A 27,274-nucleotide genomic window follows, 5' to 3' on the forward strand; every position below is an offset into this window, starting at 1 on the left:
AGAGCTGAGCAATCTGGCCAAGGACTACGCGGTATCCCAGGGGATTGTTGGAGGAGACCTGGATTCCCAGTGTGCTGGCTTCAGGGGGGCTTCTGGGTAGCGTAGTCCCGAGGGGGGCGGACGATTCACTTGTCCACGAAGGCGAGGTGCTGTGCCTGGCAGAAGTCTCCACTGACACTCACATTCGCCATATATGTATGGCCCAAATCAACACAGAAACACTGCCAGGAAAAGAGGGGGAAAGGGAGAAAAATGTGATTAGGTAAACTCAAACAGACAAGGAAACAGTCACCATTTAGCAAGGCGTCAGAAGTTCTTGAAGAGCAAGGCAGGGCAAAAAGACATCTAAAAGCACCTGTTGGGGAAACTAGTAAACTCATCACAGAAGAAATATGACCCATGAAATACTTGACCTATTAAAAACTAGCTATTATCACCCTTGTACTAAAGGTGTTATAAACCCCCACATTTATTATCAGCCACACTCACATGGGAAAATAAAAACATACAAAAACAAATTGTACATAGAGATATATACACACACAGATAATGAAAGACAGACACAAGACATCCATGATCTCTTGGCTTCAAAAGAGAGCCTCTCACAAATCATGTAATGTCTTGCCTCTAACCAGCTGATTCTGAGCCAACACCTGAAGGGCCTGAACATAGCCACCACAAAATGGCTGGTAACTACCACTGTCTACTCACACACACACAACGTGACAGAGTCCAAGGGAGAGGTGAAACAGAGAGAGACAGCGACAGAGCAGAGCGTGAGCGAGTGGTAGAGGGCCAAGAGAGGGCAGGGGGGAAAGTGAGGGGGTGGAGGTTTAGATGAGAGGGCAGGAATGAGGTGAGAAAAGGGGTGGAGGGTGAGGGGACAAATTGGGTGGAGTGTAAGCGCAAAAGGGAAGTTAAAAAAAAAGAGTTGGACCTCAGCATCAGTGTACAACACAGCAGTCACAAGGTGAGGATTATGGGTTGGCAGGGCTTCACACGAGCCAACTCTTTCACAGTCCCACGCTCCCCCTTTCACCTGAGACTCTCCCTCTGTCACACAGTCATTCTCCATTCATCCCACGCTCAGTCTCTTCAGGTCTCCTCTTTACTGCAGTCATTCTCTCCAAATCTCTGTCTTCTCTTTGGGAGAATGGTGCCCCAATTATCCTGGTGTCTTGCCTCCTTTACCCATAGGACTCTCGCTCTACCTCTCCCCCATCCTCCTCATATTTGAGTCTGTCTCAGTCTGTCGTGGCGCCGGTACAGAGCGGTCGTCTCGCCCACTCATTCACTCTGTGCCAGGAACAGGGCAACAACTTTAAAAAGACACACCGACGCTCTATTCACTGGACTCACGTTGCCCTGCTCACCCTCTCTGCAGATAGACGCCTGCCTCACCCTCTCTGCAGATAGACGCCTGCATTACCCACTCAATCTCTCATTCTGTGCCAATGACAGCCAGGGTTACTCTATGGAGACTAGAACTAACCTTCTCTCCCCATCTCCCCTTCCCTCTGGTCTCCTCTCACCCAGTGCAAGAGGGCCAGTTTTAAAAGAATCACCAACCACTCCTCTCTCCCACTCTTTCCTTCCATCTCCTTGCCTTAGCTGGTGACAGCAACAGGGCCAGTCTTCAAAGAGCCACCAGTTCTCCAGTGGGTAAAGATCTCTCCCTGACGCCTTTAATTACCAGCTCCAAACAGCACAAAAAAAAACTAGTGATGGAAAAATAAAACCTATTTAGTTACATGTCAGGATATTATTTTTGACGATATATCGTATCAGCTGACAATTTGTGCAAGTTGGCAGTACCAAATCTTTTTTCCCTTTTTCCGCAATACGTATCTGCACCCAAGTATCGTGATATCCCTGGCAATTTTCAGTTGCAAATCTACCATTCCAGTGTTTTACTTGCTATATTGTATTTACTTTGCCACCATGGCCTTTTTCTTTGCCTTTACCTCCCTTATCTCACCTCATTTGCTCACATCGTATATAGACTTGTTTATACTGTATTATCGACTGTATGTTTGTTTTACTCCATGTGTAACTCTGTGTCGTTGTATGTGTCGAACTGCTTTGCTTTATCCTGGCCAGGTCGCAATTGTAAATGAGAACTTGTTCTCAACTTGCCTACCTGGTTAAATAAAGGTGAAATAAAAAAATAAAAAAAGTTGATCTAAAAGGAAAATGGATCAGGACCAGACAAACAGTTGGTCATGGGCTCCTAATTATTCAGTAAAGGATGGATATCATACGGGAGGTTTTTAACAGGAGCCACTCCGTGATCCGTCAACAACAGAGGAAGGATCAGAGGAGATAGATGACACCTGCATCCCAAATAGCCCCCTTATAACATTAAGGGCACCACTTTTTACCAGGACCAAGTAGTGCAGTATATAGGGAGCCATTTGGGACACAACAAAAGCGAACGTCTCTCCAGACTAGAGGTCGACTGATTAATCAGAATGGCCGATTAATTAGGGCCGATTTCAACTTTTCATAACAATCGGAAATCGGTATTTTTTGGACGCCGATTCTGCCATTTAAAAAAAATCTTTACTACTTTATTTAACGAGGCAAGTCGGTTAAGAACACATTCTTATTTTCAATGACGATTTAGAAACGGTGGGTTAACTGCCTTGTTCAGGAGCAGAATGACAGATTTTTACCTTGTCAGCTCAGGGATTCAATCTTGCAACCTTACGGTTAACTAATCCAAGGCTCTAACCACCTGCATCTCATTGCACTTCACGAAGAGCCTGCCTGTTATGTGAATGCAGTAAGAAGCCAAGGTAAGTTGCTAGCTAGCATTAAACTTATCTTGTAAAAAATAATCATAATCACTAGTTATAACTACACATGGTAGATGATATAACTAGTTTATCTAGCGTGTCCTGCGTTGTATATAATCGCTGCGGTGCGGATTCGTGAAAAAGGACTGTCGTTGGCTCATATTTCTGTGTGTTATTATGCTATAATTAAGTCTATGATTTAATAGAGCAGTCTGACTGAGCGATGATAGGCAGCAACAGGCTCGTAAGCATTCATTCAAACAGCACTTTCGTGCATTTTGCCAGCAGCTCTTCCCTGTGCTTCAAACATTGCGCTGTTTATCACTTCAAGCCTATCAACTCCCGAGATGAGGCTGGTGTAACCGATGTGAAATGGCTAGCTAGTTAGCGGGGTGCGCGCTCATAGCGTTTCAAATGTCACTCGCTCTGAGACTTGGAATAGTTGTTCCCCTTGCTCTGCATGGTTAACGCTGCTTTGAGGGTGGCTGTTGTCGTTGTGTTCCTGGTTCGAGCCCAGGTAGCGGCGAGGAGAGGGACGGAAGCGATACTGTTACACTAGCAATAAAGTGCCTATAAGAACATCCAATAGTCAAAGCTATATGAAATGCAAATCGTAGAGAGAGAAATAGTCCTATAATAACTACAACCTAAAACGTCTTACCTGGGAATATTGAAGACTCATGTTAAAAGGAACCACCAGCTTTCATATGTTCTCATGGTTTGAGCAAGGAACTTAAACATTAGCTTTCTTACATGGCACATATTGCACTTTTACTTTCTTCTCCAACACTTTGTTTTTGCATTATTTAAACCAAATTGAACATGTTTCATTATTTACTTGAGGGTAAATTGATTTCATTGATGTATTATATTAAGCTAAAATAAGTGTTCATTCAGTATTGTTGTAATTGTCATTATTACAAATAAATAAAACATTAATTTTTTTTTTAAATAATCAGATTAATCGGTATTGGCTTTTTTTGGTCCTCCAATAAATCGGTATCGGCATTGAGAGAGAGCGACCAAATACAACGTGTGTGGAGTGTGACAGACCAGTGAAGTCAGAGACCATCCCAATGAGAAGTAGAAAGACCAGACTACTATAATGTCAGGAAACAGGTTTGCAATGCTCACACAATATCACACTTAATAGAAGGTTATGTGATGAACCACAATCTTGAGCTTATCAAATTGTACTACATACAGTCTCATAACACAGCCTTTAAACCGAGTCCCACAGCTTGCAGTGACTCCAAACAGGAGTATGCAGCAGTTGGACTGCACTCAGCAGCTAAGTAGAATCCTTCATAGCTAAGTGGTATTAGCATCAATTTCCATTCAGTCAGCATAGACTTACATATGTCAAGGTCCTCTCTCCCTAATAACAGTCACCGAGCCATGTCTCAATAGTCCCAAGTTAATGTCAGTGAATATGGAGGAAAGGAGACAAGGAGAGGAAGCCAATCGTCAGACTATTGAGACGCACCCCAGTTAAAGCCGGTCTCTGAGTGAGTGACACTAGCTAGAGGAACAGGCACCTTGTGGTAAAGCCAGACCAGCCCTGCTTTCACAACGCTGCCGGGAACTCATGCAAATCACTCAGCCATATTTGCAAACAACAACTTCTGCAATTGTGCCCAGCTGTCAGCACAGATGGAGAGAAGAGAGCCAACACACAAAATCAGTCTGGAAAGACGATGTGTTTGTTACCACACAGGAAGTATCTTTATGAACACTGCGTCTGTGAGACAGGGAAAGTGACAGCTACCAGGCCTAATTGTGTACCCAACAAATATCTATTATAATTCTCTAGGCCTACAACTCAAAATTGGTCAAACTCCTACTCATTTCAACCAGAAAACTGAACTTGCCAACCTATAAACACAAAAGAAACGCACAGCTAGGCCTACATACAAAACAAACGCCAACACGGGGCCTATTTAGGCCGAGATTCAGGTCAACTGGGTTAGGAAAGCTTTATTATTTTTGTCTAGCCTACAATTTTCATAATTAGGCCACTTCAGTCATCATTATTTGGCATCGCCTCACAGCTGCTCCACACAACTCTGCTTTTGAACAAGTGCTAACGAAGAACATAAAACAGCACAAGCTAAGTATTATACTGAAGTTCTCCTGCTGCCACACATACACTAAAGCCTCGTTGTGAGTACCAACATGTCCCTTTCTTTTCCAGCTGGACTGAATGTTGTTGGGTACACACAGTGTCCACTCAGAACTAAGAAATTGTTCAACTAGCTACATCAAGTATTTTCCTTCACCTGATACCGAGATTGGATTAGCCTACAACTGTATATGGACCTGGGAGAGACATCTACTAAAGTCACAGACACAAAACTATCCACACCTATTCTGTTGGGCTGGGAATTGCCAGAGACAACATGATACGATCTAATCAAGATACTTAGGTGACAATACCATTTGTATTGCAATTCTCACAATTCAGGAACACCTGCTCTTTACATGACAGACTGACAAGGTAAATCCAGCTGAAAGCCATGATCCCTTATTGAGGGTGACTGGGCAAGGCAAAAGATTTAAGTGCTTTTGAACAGGGCATGGTACAAGGGTTTTGTGTGTCAAGAACTGCAACACTGTTGGGTTTTTCACGCTCAACAGTTCTCCGTGTGAATGGTCCACTGCCCAAAGGACATCCAGCCAACTTGACACAACTGTGGGAAGCATTGGAGTCAACATTGGCCAGCATCCCTGTGGAATGCTTGACACCATGTAGAGTCCATGCCCCAACGAATTGAGGCTGTTCTGAGGGCAAAAGGGGGTGCAATGCAATATTAGGAAGGTGTTCCTACTGTTTTGTACATGGTTTATGTAATTGCAATTTGATGTTCCAAACATATTGCTCACTTTGTGTCTTGTCTGCTACAGAGGGACAAGAAAAGTTGAGCAATCATGGAAATACGTGCTGAAAACATGTTGATTAACTATTTATAAAGATTGAGAACAAGCTGTAGGATTAAAAATATTGGAGTTTTGGTGCCGGTTCAGCCGACAAGCAATAGCTAACGCTACCTACAGTTGGTAGCAAAGGAGTTCATCCCTCCTTTGCTGCTATAACAGGCTCCCCTCTCCTGGGAAGGCTTTCCACTAGATGTTGGAACATTGCTGCAGGGACTTACTTCCATTCAGCCACAAGAGCATTCGTGAGGTCGGGCACTGATATTGGGCGATTAAGCCTGGCTTGCAGTCGAGGGTACCAATTCATCACAAAGGTGTTTGATGGAGTTAAGGTCAGGGCTCTGTGCAGGCCAGTCAAGTTCTTCCACAGCGATCTCGAGAAAAGATTTCTGTATGGACCTCGCTTTGTGCATGGGGGCATTGTCATACTGAAACAGGAAGGGACTTCCCAAAACTGTCCCCACAAATTCGGAAGCACAGCATCATCTGGAATGTCATTGTATGCTGTAGCGTTAAGATTTCCCTTCACTGGAACTAAGGGGCCTAGCAAGAACCATGAAAAACATAGGGCTGTTGCGGTGACCGTGGTACCGGCGGTCACGAGTCATGAAGGCAGTCAAATTCCACGTGACCGTTTAGTCAAAGTAATTAGGCTTCTCCAAGCGTTGATGCTGCTGATGGTCATTAGTAGCCTACCAAATTTGCCAACTTCCTGGTACTCAGCACTCCATTATCCCTCTAATCAATCTGACATCAATGAAAATGTTCTTCGAAAATCTAATCAAACACTTCATGAGAGCCCATGAGCTCATGTTGCGCAACATTTCTATAGGCTTTGTAATTATTTGAGAAAACAGAGTGATGGCTTCTACTAAACAGAGGATCCCATCAGCTCTCTATAGGCCAGGCCTACTATATTTATTTCTCAACTTTCCTAATATTCAGAACATTATTTATCTTTACAACAGGAGTATAGTGACCTGGCTGGAATGAAAATGAACCAGAGGAAAAGCATCTTCCATTCGCTATTTAAGTGGATAGATTTCAAGACAGGTGCATGATAATGGTCCATTCTAAATCCAAACAAATTTCACACATTATTTAAAATATGTAAAGACAAGATTAAATCAAGAAGTCTAATGGGTAACAATATTAGCCTATCACTTGTAAATTATACATTATCACTTTTGAATGATGCCCAGCATAAGAAATACTTTTTTTATATGACTTTTTCAAATAGTCGCACACCTCATGTAGCCCACCCTATAGGCCTATATGTTTTGATCAAATGAAGCACACTAATCCACTTTACGGAGGGGTGTAGAGAGGTGTAGAGCCTAACTGGCATACATAAGCAGCACGTAGTTGAAATTTGGGGAAGAACATTTCTACCATAAAAATGCACCTTTACAATAAAAGCATTACATGCATAATCGCATTTGCGGTCACTTTTGATAATGGTGTTTTCCCGCTAATGGAACATTAGTGATTTTAGCCTATGTGCACATTCCTGCATTTATAATGTGAATAAATAGATTTTGGATTATTATTATTTATTTGGGTGCATTACAGCCAAAGGGGGCATCCCTTTGAATTTCGAGGCAGTATCAAGTGCTTGTCAAATGAATGAGACCAATTAAGTGTTTACAGCCTGCGCAAACAAAACTAAGCAGAGCTCATGCCTTTCAATTGACTTTTTTCCAAATAATTTAGTCTCATCATGAAGCCTTACAATGTATTAAAAATCAAAACATATAGCCCAACGTTTATAGAACAACTAAAAGTTACATTAACTAAATTAAGCATATAGAGGAGTACCTATGTTTTTTTTTAACCGTTCAGAGAATAGCCACGTACTCCTTCAAATTGTTGAGGAAATATCTATTTTATTCAGCTTTGTTCAATTTGAATATTCTTCATTACTATAAAATAATGCCCAAACTTGTCTGTTAAATTAACTAGTGTAGCCCACAGCCATTTGGCATTGTCATATCAGGACCTAGCATAAGGACAACTCAAAGTAAGCTTTTTTGTTCTTCTGAAGTAGACCACATTTTGTTTCATATGATGCTTCTTTAGACCCGTCTAAAGTAATGGCTTTATTGTGAAGGTGTAGACTATATTACATGGATTTATTAGACTTTTTAAAACGTACATGTTCCAAAAGGTCTGCATCAGTGGCTTGTAGCCTGTGTGTGGAAGCCACGAGTTGCTAAATGTGTTTATGTTAATTAATGGTAAATTACAGAGACAGTTATCTGCGTGACAATCCCCGGCACTATGCATTGGGGCAGGTAGCATTCTCCTGGCATCCGCCAAGCCCAGATTTGTCCTCTGGACTGCCAGATGGTGAAGCGTGATTTATCACTCCAGAGAACACGTTTCCACTGCTCCAGAGTACAATAGAAACAAGCTTTATGCCACTCCAGCCATGGCAACCCATTTCATGAAGCTCCCGATGAACAGTTATTGTACCGACGTTGCTTCCAGAGGCAGTTAGGAACTCAGTAGGGAGTGTTGCAACCAAGGATTTTTACGCGCTTCAGCGGTACCGTTCTGTGAGCTTGTGTGGCCAACCACTTTGCGGCTGAGCACTGTAGCTCCAGGACGCTTCCACTTCACAATAACAGCATTTACAGTTGCCCGTGGCAGACATTTGATTAACTGACTTGCTGGAAAGGTGGCATCCCGTGACGGTGCCACGCTGAAAGTTACTGAGCTCTTCATTAAGGCCATTCTACTGCCAATGTTTGTCTATGGAGATTGGAGATGGAGATTGCATGCATGCTTGATTTTATACACCTGTCCACATTGGGTGTGGCTGAAATAGCAGAATCCACCAACTTATAGTTGTCCACATACTTTTGTATATATAGTGTACATGGAAGATTTTAAAAAACTAAAGGATCTTTCAGAAATCGATACTTGGAGTCAAATATCAATACAATAACATAAAAAAATTATATTGAGATATGTTACTATACATTTTTTGCCCATCATTAGTATTCTGAGAAGTGACAGCTAGGCTTCACATTAGCCCCCTTGTTTACAGGAGCTAAACTGGGAGAAAGGTCATTCAGTGAGTAGCCTTTCAGTACTGGGGCCTACTGGCTGAGACTCAAAGGTCCTGGCTATATTCCCAAATTGCGAGCGAGTTCCCTCTTGGTGCCCTGCTCGCCAGCCTGGCCCGTGATAGGGAGAGTAGACCTACTGGCACCGATGTCCCACACCATGACAGAGAGGAAAGGGAGAGGTGGCAAGGGGAACAGAGAAAGGGGGAGGGAGGAGAGGGAGAGAAAAGAGTGGGAGGGTAGTGGTGTAAAGAGCATGATAATGAGACCCAGATTCAAAGAACAAAAGAAGCCAAACAGATGATAGCTAGGACAGGAGTGCAGCCAGGGAGACCCGGCTGCTGACTAACTCCATTACATGACAGTTCCATTCTCAAACCATTAACAGATTTGTCTGTACTCTGTTGTAAAGCTTGGCTCAGGAAAACAACTAGGTTGGATTTGACAGCAAAGAAGCTGGTGTGTGTGTGTGTGTGTGTGTGTGTGTGTGTGTCAGACAGTGTAGAAGAAAAAGAGCCTAATTACAAAAAGTGACTGACTGGTGAAATATTGGGACTGATCTTTATTTGCATGTTAGTCAGGGACAAAGCAGTGGGTGAATTGCGTGTTTGACAGACCGGTCCCATTAACAAGAAACGATCAGCTGTGGGACTGGATGTGTGCCAATGAGAGAGACTGCCTGCACAGCTTAAAGAGAGAGAGGAAATACCTGCTCTAATGGGGCACTAATCAACTGACAAGGTCTCTTATGTATTCTCTATGTACAATTGATAAATTCTCTAGGATTTCAAGCTAATAGACACTAGGCTATAGCCTTAACATCCATGAGAAGTAAAAGCTAAACCACCTGAAATAGTCAACCCCTCCCTCATCTCTCCGACATCGCTGAACAGGGTGAAACATGTGGGATTAGCAGGGGTTTTGAATAACTTATATATATATATATATATATAGCACTGCCCTAATCCCCTTCCTCAGATCCCCCAGATCTCTGCTACAAATCCAGCTGAGCCACTGGCACGGTATCAGACTGTGTCCCATATGGCACCCTATTCCCTACATAGTGCACTATTTTTTACCAAGCCATATGGGCCATGGTCAAAGTAGCGCACCATGAAGGGAATAAGGTGCACTTTGGGACACAACCATGCAGGGACCACCGGTTCACATGCATTTTGGCATCAGGTTTTTTGGTCACAGATAGGCCTATATAAGTATGTATTTTTTTGCAGGCTGGCTGTGCTAAGGATTTAGCCTAGAGGAATTTGCGGGAACATGGGCTTAGGTCACGATGACAAGTAAACATTGAAGATCTCGCACGGTTAACTAGGTGGGTCTGCAAATAGAAACAACAGAAAAGGCCAAGCGTTTAGATAGTGAAATAGCACAAGCCATTTGTTGACATTCTACTGAATACCAAACAACACTACTACACCACCTCGGTGACTCTTCCTCCCACATTGGGCCAGGTATCAGAACTGCATAAGGCTCAGTCCTGGGGACTGAGGGAGTGTCTGTAGCAGTGTGTCTGTGGCTCTGGGTCATTCTCTTGGGCTGGCTCTGACCAGCTGGAGGGCAGTGTGGGAGCTGGGCCAGGGGATTGGGGAGTGTCTGGCTGTCTGGAGAAAGGAGCCCTGGCATGGTTAGTCCTTGGGCTGGGGGACAAGGAGAAGATCAACACGCCAAGAGGGAGATAAGTGTCCTGCCAACTCACACTCTGCCCACACCGACAGACAGACTGATTACCCTACTTTATTTAGATTCACAGTGGCGAAATGAGGACCTAGGCCTAAATGTTTCAAAGGTCACACAGGTGCATGTCCTAGTGACACTTACAACAATCAAGAGAAAAACCCCAGTAATATCTAACACAGATAAGCAGCTCTCAAAAGCTGACACCTTTGCTAACAGCTTGACAGTGCTACATCCTTAGACCAGTTTGTAAATGCAGACTCCCTGATCTCCTCAATGCCCCTGCTAACATATACACCACCTTAACCCACCACAAGCACATGACCCCATATACACTTCCCCCTCAGGCAGTGCATTTAACCACTATATGGAGCCAAGGTGACATGGAGCATTCCCTTGAGCGCTCTGATAAGACTAGCATTGGCACACACACAAACGATATGGAGACACCCTGTAGCAAGAAAACGATCTCAGTTTCATCTGTGGAAAGACAACGGTAGGCCAAGGAATTGACTAGAGTAGGGCTTTTCAGACTAGTACCAATGTTTTCTTTCTTTCTTTTCACTCACCTGGTTATTCCTCCAGAGCAACAAAGGGGCGTATTCGTTAGGCAAAAAAACGCCAGAAAACAGGGACTGAAACAGGGAGGGTTTACATCGTTACATGGTCAAAATGTTTTGCATAATGAATACAACCCAAGGCTGGAGGAAACTGACAACAAGGGTACACTTCATTCCAGTGGCATATAAGAACAAACACCACTGACATTCCACTCATCTCTCTTTGTAGAGTATGCACTCAACAGGATCTTTAGATTTCCATTTTACGCAAGATGGAGGACAGTAGACAGAGAGCAGTGAAAAATAAGATGAGAAAACAAAAAGGGATGTGAGAGATAGGAGGGTGTGAGTGAGATAAAAAAAATAAAACTGCCAAAGAGGGCGGGAGAGAGCAGGCGAGACAACGTGAAGGAGCAAGATTGTGCAAAAGAGCACGTGCACAAGACCAAGAAAGGGAGAGGTGGTGCAGAGAGCACATGAGAGAAAGAGCAAGAGAGGGAGCATGAGAGTAGAGTGTGGATGTGAAAGAGGGGGAAGAGATCAAAAACCACACGAGGGAGCAAAAGAACATAGCAAAGGAGAAAAAGCAAAAGGAACATAATTTGGTAGTGGCCTATATTTGCAAATTACGTCAAATGTCAAGATATGCGTTTAAGGTTAAGTTTATGTATTAAGTCAACTTAATAACCCTAACCTTAAATTAAGGCATTAACTTAAATGGTTAATGTAAGGTTTGGGATACAAAACAAAAAACAAAATAACTACTTTCTATCGCTGGATTCCAACATGAAACCTTCGGCACCAGTGTTAGATGTTTATGCCCATTTGCCATCTGTTCTCAACAACGCAACAAAACCGAAGCGTACTCGAAAGTAGCAGTGCTCACTGGCTGGAGTTTCTGTTCTGGCTGGGCTAGGGTGAGAGTCCAGAGAGAATCATGTCACGACGTGGATACGCAAACAGTTACAGGAAGTTGTACTACCTTCTGCCCCTCCCGCTGCCTTACTGGAGTCATTTAGGCTAACACAGTAGTTCACAACCAAGAACTCTACACAACCTCCAGTTTCTTCACCGCACCCCCTCCTTGGGCCGCTCATAAAGACTGAGGCATGTCAGGACATGATCAGCAGGACTGCTATGGATTCATTCCTGAACTGTACATGTCATTACGTCTTCCTACACATTTTCTCAGGGAAGAGCACAACCAGTGAATACCTGAACTTCATGAGGAGGCAGAGGCCTCATACCTGGAGACACAGCAGGATCAGCAGTTCAAATCAGCTGTGTTAAGATGAGGCAGCAGCCAGCCAGTGTAGCACAGGTCAGCCAGGGAGCCTGAGATGGCCCAGATTGCTTCATTTAAACAGCTTCATAGCTGTATTTGGACAGTTTGTCCAAGCCATAAAAGGATGTCCGACACCAGCGGCAGACATGTCACTGAACTGGCTGAAGTTCTAATGTACATTTTACTACACCAAAAGCATTGTGAATGTGGCTTTCAATTACTATTCACTGAATTTAGCCCATTGTTAAACAAAGGAAATAATGTACAGATTTTGGAGCAATAAACTAATAAAATGTAGGAAATAAAGATTAGGCATACTATGATTGACACTTATTAAACAACAATAAAACATTGGTCAGACAAAAAAGATACAATTATGTAGTAGGGTATTCACAAGGGGCAAAAAACTAAACTTGTAAAATAAATAAAGGGAATATATTGGTGCTTTAGTAATCCCTAAAGGTAAAATCATGTGATAGGGGGTTTCGTAACCAAAGGGAAAAACCACTGAGCAAATGGACCAGGATTGGTTTGTAATGCTAGTAGTAGTTGTTGTTTGTCTAGGTGCTTTGTTGTCCAAAGGGTGTTGGTGGAGTTGGGTGTCTGTGAGAGGACGGAGAAAATAAAACAATTAAAAATAAGAATTGTGTTTATTTGTCAATGGGACACAACTCACCATAGCATAGGTAATATAGTTGATTAATTATCGTCTGATTAGGTCAGGAAGTGTTTCTCATAAGAATGTTCTTCTAAATTAATCTTGCAGTATTGAAATGAGGACAGCTAGCTATTACACTCGCAAGGTGCAGTCCTGCAATATTACTCTTGCAGTATGCCGTGCATGATGTAGGATTAGGTACAGGTATGAACAAAGACTGATACACATTATGTAGCTAGCTAGCTAAATAGATACACAGCACATGCCTCCTAGAGGCCTAGCACAAACAGCATACTGCAAGAGTAATACTGTACTGCAAGAGTAATACTGTATTGCAGGCAACTGTAATAGATGTCATTCTAAATAAGTTTTGAACAATTCAAAAGACAGATACACAACAGCTATATAAACAGCTACATATACCTTGAGTGTTTCTTGCGACACGTAAAATGGTCATTCAACCGGCTGAAGTGAACCTCTCCTCACATGATAAGTTACGCGGTGTAGTTCTGTCTCTTTTCAGCTGTCTCCTTTCATTCAGGTTCCATTGCTGCCAACGAGCAAAGATTAAAAGGGTGGCACAAAACTCCTGGTTAATGCCTCTAGCGCATCTCCCTCCTCCATACTTAAAAACAATTATAGTCACAGAGGGATCACAACGGTCGCTGATGAACTGCGCCATCGGCCGCCGTCTTAAAATAGTCACTAAGCAAATTAAACCTGGTCCTTTTTCCAGTTTCATGGCAAATGGGAAAACAGGATAGAACCAACAAGGCCAGTTCGTTCTGGTTCCAGCACAGCTTGGTTGCTCTAGTGGAATTGCGCCAAAAGTAGTCCCAGTCAGGCTGGTAGGGACTATAGAACAGGTGTAAGATGGTACTCGAGGTGGGTACGTCAGTGTGCGTGCAAGGTAAATCTATAGCTTAGTCAAAACCCACTATCGGGTTCAGTGATTAACTCACTTTGTTTTGAGTTTCTTGGGAACTTCTTTCAAATGGTTAATCACACACAACGAAACAGAAGTCGTTATGACTTGAGTACGAGTTTGAAACAGGGTGCGTGTGTGAGTGAGAGCGAGTAAGAAACCGCAAAAAACAGCATATCTAAGGTAGAGCGAGAGAATCTAATGCAGTGTGTACCTACATGCAAGGTGCTTATAAACAGGCTACTGAGATCTGCCTCCCACAGGAACACAGGGCCAGTGCTGTATGTTGTGGTGGTGATCGGATTCAGTCGGTCTGAATCAGTAGCTCTGTTTTGTGTAGACTAGGGACTATTTTGGTTCAGACTACCACAAGGGACAGGCACTATCCCAGTCAGTCTAGAGGTATAAATACCCACAATTAAAACCAAAGAGCCATGAGCCAGAGGCCTTTTCGGGCAGGATGAGAGGGTGGGTTACTTTGCCCTCCCTGAGTCTCAACCAGGACAGGTAATAGTCTAATAAATATTTAACATCCCCCTGGGCAAGGTCCAGTTAGCACCACTTCCTGTTAGCTTAATTAGCATGCCAGATACTACTGTCAGAACGAGCTAATATTTGCCCAAGTCCTTAAAAGAGCCTTGGCCACCAAATGTTAATCAGAAATACACTGCTACAGGCAACAAGAATAAGAAGATTGCTTTGTTACATTAAGGCATGGCAACAATTAATGATGCAAAGAAAACAAGCTATTAGCAGGACCACTGATCACACTTAAGAACATGATACACTTGACAATGGCATTTAAAAACACCGGTACCACTTAAGCCTGCACGTGGGCGTAGTACTGTATTTGAACACGGACAAAATAAGACTTTTTTTTGGGGGGGGGGGCAGCCTATCCCGCTAAATATTCCACATAAACACGTATGCATTCCGTGAGTGCTTCCAGCTATAGCATTCTTTGAAGAGCTCACAGGTTTGTGGTTGGTTCACCACAAGTCTTGCCCCCCCATCACCAGGCCTATTAACACCTCTTAGAACAAGTAAACACCTGGCCCACAGCACAGGCCCTAGAGAGAGAGACCTAACATACAGCATGGACAGAGCAAGTAATCTTTGAACAGAGATGTCAGAAAACCACCCCAAGCCTCAACATAGCAAATTAGTCAGACAACAGTTAGGGTTGATTTGAAACTAGGCAGTAGAGAGAAAATGTGGAGTCTGAACACATGACCTTAAAAACCATTCAGTTAGCCAACCTATTCCACTACGATGGGAGAGATGCTAGATAACCTAATGACGATGAAAGGCCTACGTTAGCACTTGGGGGAGAGGCTGCTCTTTCTCTGGCAAAGGCTGAAAGAAATCAGGCTTTGGCCAGACAAGGAGAAATGAAACGGGGTTAAAAGGCAGAAAGCATGGCTACCGAATTTAATTTAAAAAATGTGCTACTGTAGGTAGCATTAGCTAGTGCTAGTCCACCACTGTACCTGCACCAAAACTCCAGTATTTTTCATTCTATAAGTTGTCCTCCATCTTTTTAAATAGAGCCAACATGTTTCCAGCACTTTAATTTCCCAGACAAACAAATTCTGATACTCTCATCTTTCTAAACATTACACTGAACATGAAGCCTCTCAACTTAAGCCATATTGTACATAAACAAATCAAACTACAACAATTCTACTCTGACATCACATGTAGTACAATTACAGTAATTGAATTGTTTATCGTAGTAATAAATTGAACACAAGGTACTGTACAAGGCCATAATTTCACAGCTGCCAAGGTAGCCTCAGGTAGCAGCTAGAACAAGGACACAAACATTCCCCTTCAGTAGACAGCGGCTTGCCTTTCTCATGTAACAGTTATCTGATCTGGGGCCTTACACCACATCCAATTAATCTGGGGGAATTTAATTTACCTACATTCAAATCAAGCCTCTCATTTGCAAGTCAAAGGCAATTCAAAACGCTAACAAAGAACAAAACAAAGTTACCAGCCACAGAGAAGGGTGGAGGAGGATTAGACTAAATAAGTCAGAATGTCCTGTACCATTTTAATAAGGAGGTGTTGTAAACCATTCTGGTGAAACACAGCAAGTGTCCCAAATGGCACACTTATCCTATAGGGCACTACTTTTGACCAGGGCTCTATGGTAAAACACTTGTGTGCTTTATTGGGAATAGTGTCATTTGGGAAGCAGCCACAATTTGAACATTCACCTAGCCCAGGTCGGAGTAATTTGAACATTCTAACATTTTTAAATGGATCACCAAGTTACTGTTGACGTGTTCCATCCTGAGCAGAAACACCACAGAGAGTTTCAGTCCGGGTTCTTCAGTAACCCACGATGAAAACCACCCCAGCCCCCCAGTGACTGAAGGGGGGAGTAAAAACCACCCCACGCTCCCGGTGACTGAAAGGGGGAGTGAAAAGGTGAAAGAGGCACACGTAACACAGTTGTCAAAGTGGCCAGGATCCGAGGCCAAGCCACCGAACAAGCCTTGGCCAGACAAAGGTGGAGGGGAAGGTAGATCACCCAACACCTGTCCTGCAGACCTGGATTCAAATACTGTTTCAAATCTTTCCAATGCTTTGAGTGTTTGCTTTACTGTCTGGGAGTGCTAGGTGGATTGTGTTTGCTCTTTTGGGACTTCTCCATTGTTTCCATTGTGTAAGGCAAACTCAATCAAGGCCAGCTAAAAAAGTATTTGTAACAATTTCAAATAACATTTGGACTGCCACGGGAATGAGGTCCACTGTCCTGTCCTACACAGGCTGAAAGAGTGGGTTGGGCCTTTAATAGGATTGGTATGACTTCACATCCGAGTGGAAAAGCTCAACTGAAGTACACAATTTGTCTGATGCAGAGCAGAAGCATTTTGGATCTGCGTTTACAAAAGCAAGATTAGAGGTCGACCGACTATGATTTTTCAACGCCGACACCGATTATTGGAGGACCAAATAAAAGCCGCTGCCGATTAATCGGCCGATATATATAAAAATAAATAAATGTGCCATGTAAAAAAAAAAAAGCTAACGTTCCAGTTTCTTGCTCAGAACAAGAGAAAATATGAAAGCTGGTGGTTCCTTTTAACATGAGTCCCAGCTGAAGTTCCCAGCTGAAAAGTTCCTAGGGCCTTGCCTTGGCACCAGGTTAGATGCCTTTTCTTAAAATCAATACACAGAAGTATATATTTTTAAACCTACATATTTAGTTAAAATAAATCCATATTGCTAGGCAATATTAAAACTAGGAAAATTGTGTCGCTTCTCTTGCATTCGTTCGTTGCATGCAGAGTCAGGGTATATGCAACAGTTTGGGCCGCCTGGCTCGTTGCAAACTAATTTGCCAGAATTTTACGTAATTATGACATAACATTCAAGGTTGTGCAATGTAACAGGAAAATTTAGACTTATGGATGCCACCCGTTAGATAAAATACGAAACGGTTCCATATTTCACTGAAAGAATAAATGTTTTGTTTTCGAGATGATAGTTTCCGGATTCGACCATATTAATGACCTAAGGCTCATATTTCTGTGTGTTATTATACTATAATTAAGTCTATGATTTGAGAGAGCAGTCTGACTGAGCGGTGGTAGGCAGCAGCAGGCTCATAATGATTCATTCAAACAGCACTTTATTGCGTTTGCCAGCAGCTTCAAGCATTGCGCTGTTTATGACTTCAAGCCTATCAACTCCCGAGATTAGGCTGGCAATACTAAAGTACCTATTAGAACATCCAATAGTCAAAGGTATATGAAATACAAATGGTATAGAGGGAAATAGTCCTATAATAACTACAACCTAAAACTTCTTACCTGGGAATATTGAAGACTCATGTTAAAAGGAACCACCAGCTTTCATATGTTCTCATGTTCTGAGCAAGGAACTGAAAAGTTAGCTTTCTTACATGGCACATAAAGCACTTTTACTTTCTTCTCCAACACTGTTTTTGCATTATTTAAACCAAATTGAACACGTTTCATTATGAGGGTAAATTGATTTTATTGATGTATTATAATATAGTATTATATGTTAAAATAAGTGTTCATTCAGTAGTTGTAATTGTCATTATTACATTTTATTTTTGTATTATTATCATTTTTTTAATACTATTTTTTTTTGTCTTAAAATCGGCCGATTAATCAGTATCGGCTTTTTTGGTCCTCCAATAAAATCGGTATCGGCATTGAAAAATCTGATTGATGCACATACTGTTGATTCTGCTCACCACAAGTCTTCAGTGTCACACTCCTGATGGAAGCACAATAACATTAGAAGCCTACTGGTGGGGGTAAGTCTCAGTGGAAAAGCAACATTGGAACAAATTGTCATAACCACATTAGACCAAAGGATTTAATATTAACATGGAGGGAGACATAAAATAAACAAAGCTATTCCTCTAGGAACACATTCATGGGCACATGTGCAAAATCGTTGCCAAGACAAACCTGTGGAGTTTTGTTTTTTAAACCTTTATTTAACTAGGCAAGTCAGTTAAGAACAAATTCTTATTGACAATGATGGCCTACCCCGGTCAAACTTGGATGACGCTGGGCCAATTGTGCTCCGCCCTATGGGACTCCCGATCATGGCCGGTTATGATGCAGCCTGGAATCGAACAAGGGTCAGGAGCCCAGCTTGAAAATTAAACAAAATGTGACAACATAATGCTGTTTGTTTCTAACATTAGGACTGTTTTTCTCAAGAAATGAACGTGCTTCATGTTTTGTTTCCTTGCCACGACACCACAGAGTATCACAATACTGTTATTGTGACAACCCTAAATTCGGTTCCCACCACCAAGATTCACCATAACTACAGTACCAGTCAAAGGTGGACACACCTTCTCATTTCAGGGTTTATTTATTTGTACTAAATTCTACATTGTAGTTTAATAGTAAAGACATCAAAAGTATGAAATAACACACAGAATCATAGAGTAACCCAAAGTGTTAAATCAAAATAGTTTATATTTGAGATTCTTCAAAGAATCAACAATTTGCTTGATGACAGCTTTGCACACTCTTGGCATTCTCTCAACCAGCCTTATGAGGTCACCTGGAATGCATTTCAATTAACAGGTGTGCCTTGTTTAAAGTTAATTTGTGGAATTTAATTTAATTTGAGCCAATCAGTTGACGGCCTAGGAACAGTGGTTTAACTGCCTGTTCAGGGGCAGAACGACAGATTTGTACCTTGTCAGCTCGGGGGTTTGAACTTGCAACCTTCCGGTTACTCGTCCAACGCTCTAACCACTAGGCTACCCTGCCGCCCCGAAATGACAGTCCATTATTTTAACACATGAAGGTCAGTCAATCAAGAACTTTGACAGTTGCTTCAAGTGCAGGTGCAAAAACCAATCAAGTGATATGATTAAACTAGCTCTCATGAGGACCGCCACAGGAATGGAAGACCCAGAGTTAACTCTGCTGCATAGGTAAAATTCAATAGAGTGACCAGCCTCAGAAATTGCAGCCCAAATAAATGCTTCACAGAGTTCAAGTAACAGACACATCTCAACATCAACTGTTCAGAGGAGACTGCATGAAATCAGGCCTTCATGGTTGAATTGCTGCAAAGAAACCACCACGAAAGAATGCTTGGGCCAAGAAACACGAGCAATGGACATGATTAGACTGGTGGAAATCTGCCCTTTGGTTTGATGAGCCCAAATTTGAGATTTTTGGTTCCAACCTCTGTGTCTTTGTGAGACACAGAGGAGGTGCACGGATGATCTTCGCATGTGTGGTTCCCAAGGTGAAGCATGGAGGTGGTGGTGCTTTGCTGGTGACACTGCGATTTGTTCAGAATTCAAGGCACACTTAACCAGCATGGCTACCACAGCATTCTGCAGTGATACGCCATCCCATCTGGGTTGTGCTTAGTGGGACTATCATTTGTTTATTAACAGGACAATGACACAACACACTTCCAGGCTGTGTAAGGGTTATTTGACCAAGGAGAGTGATGGAGACCTGCATCAGATGACCTGGCCTCCACAATCACCCCACCTCAACCCAATTGTGATTGTTTGTGTTGGACTGCAGAGTCAAGGAAAAAAATCTGCCAACATGTGCTCAGCATATGTGGGAACTCCTTCAAGACTTTTGGAAAAGCATTCCAGGTGAAGCTGGTTGAGAGAATGCCAAGAGTGTGCAAAGGTGTCATCAAGGCAAAGGGTGCCTACTTTAAAATATATTTAGATTAGTTTAACTTCTTTGGGACTGGGGGGCAGTATTGAGTAGTTTGGATGAATAACGTGCCCAGAGTAAACCGCCTACTACTCACGCCCAAAAGCTAGAATATGCATGTATTTACTATATTTGGATAGAAAACACTGAATTTTCTAAAACTGTTTGAATGATATCTGTGAGTATAACAGAACTCATATGGCAGGCAAAAACCTGAGAAAATAATCCAACCAGAAAGTGGGAAATCTGAGGTTTGTAGTATTTCAATTGATTGCCTATCCAATTTACAGTGTCTATGGGGTCATATTGTACTTCCTACGGCTTCCACTAGATGTCAACAGTCTTTAGAACCTTGTTTCAGGCTTCTACTATGAAGGGGGAGCAAATAAGAGCTGTTTGAAACAAGGGTCTGGCAGAATGCCATGAGCTAAGTCGCGGCCGTGAGAGCGAGCACCGTTCCTTTTAATTTCTAAAGACAAAGGAATTGTCCGGTTGGAATTTTATTGAAGATTTATAATAAAAACACCCGAAAGATTGATTATATACATTGTTTGACATGTTCCTACAAACTGTAATGGAACTGTTTTGACTTGTCTGAACTAAGTGCCTGCGCCTTGTGAATTTGGATTTGTGAACTAAACACGAACAAAAAAGGAGGTATTTGGACATAAATTATGGACTTAATCAAACAAAACAAACATTTGTGGTACTGGGATTCTTGGGAGTGCATTGCAATGAAGATCAAAGGTAAGTGAATATTTATAATGCTATTTCTGAGTTTTGTGACACCTCTCTTGGTTGGAAAATGGCTGTATGTTTTTCTGTGGCTAGGCGCTGACCTAACATAATTGCATGTTGTGCTTTTACCGTAAATATTTTTTGAAATCTGACACTGCAGCTGCATTAAGAAGTTTATCGTTAATTGTGTGTTTAACACTTGTATCTTTCATCAATGTTTATGATAAGTATTTCTGTAATTTGATGTGGCTCTCTGCACTTTCACCAGATGTTTGTTGGAGACAATCCATTTCTGAACATAACGCACCAATTTCAAATGAGGTTATTGGACATAAAGATTAACTTTATCGAACAAAACACACATTTATTGTCTAACATGGAGTCCTGAGAGTGCCATCCGGTGAAGATCATCAAAGGTTAGTGATTAATTTTAACACTATTTCTGTCTTTTGTGATACCTCTCCTAGTAACCGAAAGGTTGCAAGTTCAAATCCCCAAGCTGACAAGGTAAAAATCTCTTGTTCTGCCCGTGAACAGGCAGTTAACCCACTGTTCTTAGGCAGTCATTGAAAATAAGAATTTGTTCTGAACTTGCCTAGTTAAATAAAGGTTAAAAAAACAATCGCAAGGTGTGCTTTCGCCGTAAAGCTTTTTGAAATCAGACACTGAGAAGTTTACCTTTAAAATAGTGTATAATACTTGTATGTTAGAGGGATTTTAATTAGGAGATTTCTGTTGTTTTGAATATGGCGCCCTGCAATTACACTGGCTGTTGGCGAGGTAGGACGCTACCTCCCCACATATCCCAGAGAAGTTAACACTTTTGTATAATACATGATTGCATGTGTTATTTCATAGTTTTGATGTCTTCACTATTATTCTACAAATAAAGAAAATCCCTTGAATGAGTAGGTGTCCCCAAACTTTTGACTGGTACTGTATCTTATGCATGAAAATCCTATAAGACCAATCACCTTGAGAAAGCAGCCTTGAGCTAACTCTCTGATCAAGTCATTCATCCATGGCCAGGCAAAGCATTAGCGGTTGGCCTAGCCCATGCAATCCCAACCTGAGGACCGAAGACTCAGACAGACAGAATAAGGAATACCTGTTGCCATAACGACGGGTGGGTATCTCCAGGGAGGTGACAGAAAGGAGTTCCAACAGGGCCAGCTCCTGTCCCTCAAGAGATCAGAGGAGCAGCAGTGATCCTTTGAAATATTTACACGTGACAAGCAGGAGGCGTAGCGCCAGAAGGTGCAAGGATAGAGAAGAGAAAGAAGCTCATTGTGGGTAGAAGTTGCTTGTAGGCACAGATCTAAAACTTAGCATTCAGTCCAGTGAGTACTTGCACATCAAGCAGCCTCTCACTTGAGAAACAGGAGATATGCTCCTGCCCTATGGGCAATTCTTTTTTTTCTTTTACCCCATTTTCTCCCCAATTTCATTGTATCCAATTGTTTTTAGTAGCTACTATCTTGTCTCATTGCTACAACTCCCGTACGGGCTCAGGAGAGACGAAGGTTGAAAGTCATGTGTCCTCCGATACACAACCAAACCAAGCCACACTGCTTCTTAACACAGCGCGCATCCAACCCGGAAGCCAGCCACACCAATGTGTCAGAGGAAACACTGTGCACCTGGCAACCTTGGTTAGCGCGCACTGTGCCCGGCCCACCACAGGAGTCGCTGGTGCGCGATGAGACAAGAATATCCCTATCGGCCAACCCCTCCCTAACCCGGACGACGCTAGGCCAATTGTGCGTCACCCCACGGACCTCCCGGTCGCAGCCGGTTACGACAGAGCCTGGGCGCGAACCCAGAGTCTCTGGTGGCATAGCTGGAGTACAGCGCCCTTAACCACTGCGCCACCCGGGAGGCCCCCTATGGGCAATTCTGGCTTAGACAAGGCTTACTGAAAATATCTAGGATCAGCTTACATGGCCCCAACGTGGTTTTTTAAGGTGGTAAAAAGGAAGAAACGGACCTTAGATCAGTTTCCTGGAGATTACTTTCATCATCCTACTACTCCGACGGGCTCCAGGTCTGCTCCTCAGTGAGTCAGTGCACATGGTCTGTGGCCAGAGGCTGTGAGGAACCACACAACTCATGCTTTTTAATAAGCTGGTTGAATAGAAGAGAATGGAAGCGAAAGCCACGTCTAAGCAACCCGGCTTGTTCTAAAACACAGTCACTGCATTTCATCACCACAGGTTCTAGACCAGTGTCCACAAAATGTGTCAACACCATTGCCAGACAGCACACAATAGACTACCTATTGAGTGGTATGATGTTTTTTTAACCAGATTCTGTCTAACTGGGGAGATGGTTGCTGTAAACACTATCACAATAGAAGATCCTGTATTCCTATACAAGCAGGTAGGAGCAGCATCCAGAAGAGGTGTCAGTGCTGGCTAGCCCTCCATGCCCTTTATAACCGGGGTCATAAACAACAAACAGTGCCAATAACAGAGGAATAATACCCAGTGTCAAAGGGGCGTAGGGAAACAGTAACTACTGATACAGGGTCAGATATGTAGATATTGTTAATATATCTAATTAATAGTTATGATAAGGATGTCATAGGGGAGAGAGCAATGGCTTTCAAGGGCAGTGAGTGCACAGCATCCTCTCCTCCCCCCAACACACACCAAACCAGAGGTTAGTGATCTCTCTCCATCACTCCAGTCAGAGCCCCAGGGGTATGAAGACATTTAAATAATATTTTACACCAGTTGGACTAGAACACATTACAAGCTCACCAACCACACCTTTCAATAGACACAGGCACCCAGTGGTCAAACCGGGCCTGATGCCAGCTACACAGACAGCTCCTGGCCCCCCCTAGTGACCCTTGCCTAGCCTCATGTTACTGTACTAGTCTCAGGTTTCTCAGTTACAGTAACCAAGGCTGACGACTTCCCCTGTTGTCACGCTCGTCTTTCTTTATGCAGATAATATAGAGGACCCATCTTCTGAGTGTGAAATGTCACACCATCTAGTGAAGTGCCAAATGTGTCACATACGCCACCCAACATTTTTCCCATACAAAAGACACACTCACTTTGACAATAAAATATGCAATTCTGGCTACAACTGTACGGTCAAATAGTAATGTACACAAAATGACCATGAACGACAGCAATGTCTAGTACCATCCAGCATTGAGAAGACTTGACTATCTGTGTTCAAAACAGACAATTCAGTCGCAGCTTGTGTAAACAAAGATTTTGGGCAGGTGAGGTGATCCTAGACAAGTGGCTCTGGGGTTTCAAAATGTTTTTACAATGTAGGGAATAGGCCAGGATGCCTTTGATTTGGGATTTATATTTAACCTTTATTTGAGCGGGAAGTCATGCTGAGACCACAGTCTCTTTTGCATGGACGCACCGAGGACAATCTCTATCCAAAGCATATACAGCAGGGGATATATTACAGACGCAGCGAGTTGGCTGTGACACCAGCATGGGATCTGGTGAATGAGGGCCTCCCTGCCTGGCTGTCAAAGGCTAGGAGTCATCCTTGGCTTCAGGCTGTAAACATGTGGGCTGGCTGAGCAGGGTTATTTCCAGAGCAGGCACCTGGCTCCAGGCTCAAACCTCAATTAACTTTATTATAAAGCAGATCAGTGTTAACAGTGATCTACTTTCAACACGAAACATGCTTGAAGGAATAAAGAAGCTAACAATGACCTACAGGAAACAGTCAGTGAATTGATATTGTTTCTGATATATTTGATTCAAAGGCCTATTTTGATAATTAGTCAAAGCAATGTTCAGTAAAAAAACAAAGCAGGTCTTGTACCCAGTGATATCTATACATATGGTTACTTTACACTTGACAAGTTCATGGCTAAATAGGTCACCTTGTTATGACTCATAAGCAGGAATGAGTAAGCTTACCTGTTACGCTAGTTACTCTTTGACTGATCCGCCCACATTGAGTGAGTTAGCTGCCATGGGCCATTCACCTTTCCAAGGTCATGTATAGCTTGGATACAGCTTTTGTCAAATTAATGTCATGTTTTGTTTTGCTAACCCTTTTCCTAAGATTACCCTAATTATCATTATCTCCTGCTTAAGTTCTCATAAACCTGCTACCAAAAGTAAACTTTTATAAAGTATGTATGTACCCCTCTAGACAAAAACCATTTCCACCCCACAAGAAATGGTAGCTAGTAGTAGTCAGTCACTCACTCATCAAATAGACCGACCAAAACACCTTGACAAAGAAGAGACTGGGGCATGAATGGCTGATGTGATGCTAGATAGTCATCTATGTTCAAGTCAACTTCCTCCCTAAATATATTTCCTCAAATTCACTAGTCTCTGACTTGTTGATTGAGTGTTTCAGAAACCAAAGAGTATTACATAAATTGCTTTGGCGTGAGTGGAAACTAGCTAGCAAGACATGACCCCATCTTCCGAGAAGAACCGTGCACTCAAGACCAATGTGATGCGTGCACCCTGGACCAATACAACCATGTCTCAGAAGGCATCAGTTACTCGATTTAGCCACCCTGGTTATCAAATTCGACAGCTTTTACAGTTTACGTTCGCATCCAATCTCGATTCCACATGACATTGATGCCGTTCGCTCGGCTGGGTGTGTGAGGCCTTGGCAACAGTTCATTTGGGTAACGTTATCTTGTTACATCAACGTCTGTAGCTAACGGTTGGACCGAACCAAACGCTGGACATCCAATCCAGACACCAACGTTTACAGTACAACACTGCGTAGCCAGGCTAACCTTAGTTAGATTCACGAGAACAGGAACAAGTGCAGGAAGAAGCCAGGTTCAAATTACAATACAGCGGGCTAGCAATTAGCAAGCATGTAAATTCTGTTGGCTAACAAGCTTTCTTGTTCGGCTAATTCATGTCGAAGACAAAAGAGTACATTGACACAAGAAACGGATCCGCATGTCTTGTAAAATAGGCCGCTGTGTGTAACCTTAGCCAACGTTAACTAGCCCCGTTCTCCATCAAGCTAACGTTATATGCATCTACCCTGCTAACGTTATGCTAACTTTAACTAGCCGGCTGCAAGCAAGGCAGTTCAGAAAATAAAATGGTTCACACTGGGCTGTATTGTGGGTCAAACGAGTAAATATTAGCTGGCTAGATTGGAGAAAAATGTGTTAGCTATTGTTAGTGTAACTAACGTTTAACGTAAACAAACGCGAACATAAAGCTATCAGAGTATAAACAACACATTGTTTATCAATGACTAACTTGGTTTAGCGAGATGAAGTAACATTACAGTACTGCGTTATAGTAACATAAAATATACTGTATTGCTCGTTCGTTGGCGTGGTTAGCTTGCTTGCTCCCTTACTTTACCTAGTTGTACACAGGAAACGGACAGCTGGCTGGCTAACGAGGTTAGTAACATGTTCACTATGAAATTACCAGTTCTCTATACATTATTTGTTTAACTTGACAGACCTTGGTATTTTGCCAACATTATTCGAAGATGTCGTTCTCCAACTCGGCAGTTTCGCCGAATGTTATTTAGCTAGTTAGGAGCTGAGCCAATGGCTGCCATATCCCCGTGTTAGCAGGCTAATGCTAGCTACTGTCTTCCCAGGAAGATTGACCCGCGAACTGTCCAGAAATATGTTTTTTGACATAATGTATAACGATACGAACAAGTCTTTATAAAATATGTTTTTACTTACAAAGAGCAGGTTGAACATTGAAATCCCGTGACTATACCGGAGAATGTGGATGGAGGGCAGTAACTGCTGTCAGATCTCTTTCTTGTTCCTCTTCAAAAGTGGCGTTCTCTCAGAACTGTTGGGAGGACTTTCAAGGTGGTAGTCTCGTTAGCGTCACTGCCACGCAAGAAAACCAGTGATGACAGCTGAGCTCTACGGAGGGGTGATTTTGAAATAACTTAGAACAACAATAACGTATAAAATGTGCTATTTTTGCATGTATTACATTGGAGTCCTCGAGAGGTTATAATGTCTATTTCAGGTTGGGCAGTAGACAGTCGGCTTAAGTTTGTAAGTGGATGGATTGTTTATCCTTTCATCATCACCAACCACGAAGTGATGAGCAATACGACTCACGAGGTGGTGAGTCATTTTGGTCCACCGAGTTGGATGACCGAACCCCAGCCAGGTCACCAGTGATACAAGTCTGTATTCTACGTCCACCCATGTTTTAATATAACAAACATTAAAGGGATGAGGTAAATCGCTTGTTTTGTGTGATTGGCTATATAAATGGATCTGACACAGACATGTGTGCCCATATAGCTTACTGACCTCATCCATTAAAAATATACCATCATGTTATGAATAGAGAACATGTTATAGTAACTCGATGTGTAATAATTTAAATATCCTCTCTTTTGGTCCACTTTCTCATAGTGGGACATACACACCCCCTAGTGGTTGATTG

General features: G+C 42.5%; 1 protein-coding gene across 2 annotated transcripts in view; it reads right to left on the bottom strand.

Moving 5' to 3' along the window:
- Positions 1 to 26,764, bottom strand: part of LOC135551894 (protein tyrosine phosphatase type IVA 2) — a 36,905-nt gene extending 10,141 nt beyond the window's left edge. The window contains exons 1-2 of one of the 2 annotated variants that reach the window (XM_064983169.1): positions 26,545 to 26,757; positions 1 to 221 (exon numbers count right to left, since the gene is read on the bottom strand). The exon at positions 1 to 221 is cut by the window's left edge and continues 94 nt beyond it. The gene's annotated coding sequence lies outside the window, so the exon portion shown is untranslated. Of the gene's footprint in view, positions 222 to 26,544 lie in introns of both variants that reach the window. The other variant, XM_064983170.1, reaches the window with a different exon arrangement.
- Positions 26,765 to 27,274: the final 510 nt, after the last annotated feature.

Source organism: Oncorhynchus masou, chromosome 13 (genome assembly GCF_036934945.1).
Source record: "Oncorhynchus masou masou isolate Uvic2021 chromosome 13, UVic_Omas_1.1, whole genome shotgun sequence".
NCBI classification, from domain to species: domain Eukaryota; kingdom Metazoa; phylum Chordata; class Actinopteri; order Salmoniformes; family Salmonidae; genus Oncorhynchus; species Oncorhynchus masou.